Source organism: Benincasa hispida, chromosome 11, assembly GCF_027475165.1.
Source record: "Benincasa hispida cultivar pf3 chromosome 11, pf3_genome.v1.1, whole genome shotgun sequence".
In the NCBI taxonomy this organism is placed as follows: domain Eukaryota; kingdom Viridiplantae; phylum Streptophyta; class Magnoliopsida; order Cucurbitales; family Cucurbitaceae; genus Benincasa; species Benincasa hispida.
In genome coordinates, this window is record NC_143488.1 from 70,200,385 (window position 1) to 70,204,359 (window position 3,975).

General features: G+C 35.7%; 1 pseudogene; it reads left to right on the forward strand.

Moving 5' to 3' along the window:
- Positions 1 to 608: 608 nt before the first annotated feature.
- On the forward strand, positions 609 to 3,689 carry LOC150032849 (uncharacterized; annotated as a pseudogene).
- The last annotated feature ends 286 nt before the right edge of the window (positions 3,690 to 3,975 follow it).

Sequence of the window (3,975 nt, forward strand, 5' to 3'; positions counted from 1 at the left end):
TTGCACGTGGCGGTTAATCCTTGAATTTGGGAGGCGGCAAGAAGATTAAAAGGGAAAATGAACTTCGAAAACTTGGTTTTGGGCAATCTACATGAGCAAATTTAATGAAAGCAGTGCCATTTAAAAGCTGGGAGAATCTAGTTTACAAGATTGTCTTGTTGGAGGAAGATGGCAGAAGAAGAAGAACAGAAAGTGATGAAATTATAGAAGAGACATAATCTTGGGTTAATCAGGGCCCGAGGTGAAGATTGAAAGCTCTAGGCCAAATTATAAGGAATTTTTGGTTAAAATTTTAAGGTAAGAAAACAACTCAATTCTAAACATGTTTATAGAAGGAATTTTCTTCAAAAGAGGTCTGGATTTTGAGTTATGAATTTTTAAAATTGTAACAGAGAATCTGAACATAAACAGACAACTGCTTGAGAAGAATAAGCAAACAGCTCACCATGGAGATTATAGCGAGATTTTGTGATAAGGATCTTGCTAATGAAGAAAATCTCGATAATTTTGTGAAGAGGATCTCGCTCTAGAAGGGAATCTCGCTAGAAATTGAGCTGAGTATCTCTGGTGTCATTGGTAAGGTGAGTATCATTGGTGTCGCTGATAAGATGAGTATCACTAGGATGAAGGTTTGCAAGGAAAAGCTTGATCTCACTCTAGAGGATCTCGCTGATCTCATTCTAGGGGATCTCGCCAGTAAAGTTGTCTTTATTGATGAATGTTCCTTTAATAATGAATTATTTGAGGTGTTTTACTAAGAATTCTAAGTAGTTTAACCGGGAATTATGTCCTTTCAGGCCAAGAAGAGCTAGAAGGAACATATAACCCGTTAAGAGGTCAACGAGCTGTGAGTGACTATGTGATGACTTACTGTTCTAATGATTTAGAGACTGTGATTTCTTTGAAGCTATTTCTCATGCTAAGTGTTTAAATGAATTGCCAATCAACATATTTATGAAGCTGTTTCTCATGCTAAGTAAAACATGTTTTCCATGGAATTGACATGATTTAGATATGTTATATTATCCAAATAATTTTAGTATGTTTAAGTAACTCCATTTTTATGATGAATTAGTATGATGGGTGAACTAGTATGATGAATTGAGCACTAAGCCTTAGTGTTCAACTAAAGGTTTATGACTAGTTATATGACGGATACTGAAGGACAATGAGAAGGTAACCTTTCAACTAAATGTTTATGACTAGGTATATGACGGATACTGAAGGACAATGAGAAGGTATCCTAAGGACACTAAAGGACAATTAGAAGATGTCCTAAGGATACTGAAGGACAATGAGAAGGTATCCTAGTCAAGTACCTAAGGTATAACGGTACTCAGTTATAGCCACGTGCATGTAGGTAATACGAAGTCAAAGGATTGAGCAATAGGGTTCTCCCCGACTAAAGTTGACATTGAGGGTTAGATCTAATAGTTCACTCTCAACTAATGATAAGGGTAGTCATATCTTCTCCTAGGCTAGAAGAATAGTTTGGAATTGCTAATGCTTATGAATGTTTATCAACGCATGTTGTTACTAATGTAGGAGGTTTCCAAGTATGTTTTCCATATCTAATGCATGCTAATAGTTTCTACAAGCTAGTTCAACATGATTTAAGTCAACATATGTTACAAAGTATGAAGCATGCGTTAGGGTTAAAGCTAAGGTTGAATGAAGCTTGATGTACTATGTTTTAAATACCTAAGATTTTCAAAGTACATGCGTTGGTATTTCTAAACATAATGAAAAGGGATACTGAAGGTGGGGAAGGTATCCTAAAGAGTTTTCTATGCTTTATTTGAGAGCTTGATAGCTTAAGTGAGTCGGATATTGAAGGTAAGGAAGGTATCTAAATAAATGTACCTAAGGTGTTGACGGTACATAGAAAACTCCACGTGCCGTAGGTAGTTCTGAATGAGAGGCCGAAGTATGGGTCTCCTAGGCTATATACCAACAAAGGGAGGCTGAAGTATGGGTCTCTTGGCTGGTAACAGACGCTGGGAGCAAGAGGGATGTGCTCGTTCTCAACTAAGGAATAATGATGTTTAATGGTGGTTTTAAAGGTTTTATGTACATGTTTTCTTGGTATACTTTAGTTTCAGTATTATGTTTTCAAGCTTTCAGTTTTGAGCATGGGATTTATATTTTTATTAAGTCACTCACTGGGCTTTTAACTCACGTTTTCAAATGTTTTCTTTTCCAGGTAGCGGTCAGTTCTCAAAAGAATTTTCTGCTGCTGCTCTGCCACTCAAAGGAACAGGTTGAAGGAAGCGTAATTGAAGACCTAGTTAGTTAGTACACATGTGTCTGTCTTGTGACTAGTATTCTTGCTGGGGCTCACTAGGTTGTAATATCCGTGTATGAGCAATGCTGTGAAACCCTGTAATGTAAATGTGTTAAGTTCTGAGTTAATTTGTATGTATTCAGGGTTTGAGCCATATTTAACAGGTAAGATAGGTAGTAAGTGCCAGTAAAAGGGTTGGTAACTGCTGCCGTCACCATTCCGTCCAGGTTAGGAGGGTAATCTGGTGCGGGGTGTGACACACATGTAGTCAGCCAGTATAGATATATGTTTGATCTGCTTCAACCTGATTAGATACATTAATACTGAGCCAAATTGATTATTTTATATAGATTTTTATTGTATTTGTCATTAATGTTTCAATATAATATTTTGTGTTTCAGATTATTTGGGAGCCTTACAAACTTGTTATGCACACTTTGTCCAATTTCTGTAAAATTAGTCAAAACATATAGCGGACGATAAGTTCTCACATATGTTTTCACATTGGTGAGTGGTATCTTCCTGACAGGGTGATGAGATAATTTGATTTTCAGCAGTATGTCCTATCGCCTTGTAATACTGAACCCCTATTGCATGATATTGACTTAAGAACTGAAGATTGGTCCCAAAAAGTTACATATTTGGTAGTGCGATAGCACTATCGTGCAAGGTTTATTGTAGTGGGGTTTCTATTGAGCAGTTTGACAGGGATGTCACTCAAAACTACATCAACTGGTATAATAATATCACAAGGCGCTACGTTACTCATCCGGGAGCAGCTATGGGTCATCTGATAAATAAATGAATATTATCTAATTATTTTTAATATAAATTTATTTTAAATATTATCTAATTATTTTATAATTCATAAAGATCGAACAATAATAGACTCCGTGATGCTGCGAATGATCCGAACTAGGTTCTTGCTATATGCAATGACATCTAGAGCTATATGGAGGAGATACATTATATGTACGATATACTTATTGTTCATCAACCAGCAGCTAGATCTAGAGGACCTGTTCGAGAAGAAGAAGATGAGTTCGATGAGGTTGCCCACAATATGGAAGAATTGCCCCCTATGATGTAGAAGAAAAGCCAAACTGATTATGTTAGTCCGATGATGATGATGCCAGCATTTGGTTCAGGATATTATGATTTAGAGGCTGGTCCATCGTCTTCATACGTGCATGGATATGGTCGCGATCGTCGAGAACATAACGAATATTTATATTATGAAGTGCCTGTAGAGGTACCAGAGCAACATCAAGAGGAACCAGAGCAACCTCAAGTTCGAAGTCAATGATGAAAACCAGCTCGAAATCGACGACGTCCGCCTTGTGGGACACATTTATTTGTTTTTAATTATTTTTATATAAATGAGATAATAGTTGTATTAATATGAATATTTTAATTTACACTTTATTATTTTTAAATTATGGAAGAAAACGTGAATGAGATATTATTTTATGTGATATTTTTTAGAGTTAAGTTAAGAAGATGGCGATAAAAAAATAATAACAAAGAGAGGTGTAATATTAAAATAACAAAATGGAAAAAAAATGATGGAAGCCGAGTCTTCAAAATTTGACTTAGACTTGTCGAATTTTGAAGACTCGACATCCTTTGTCGAGTTTCCAAGACTCGACAAACTAAATTAAAAAAAAAAAGTACAATATTTTTCTAAATTG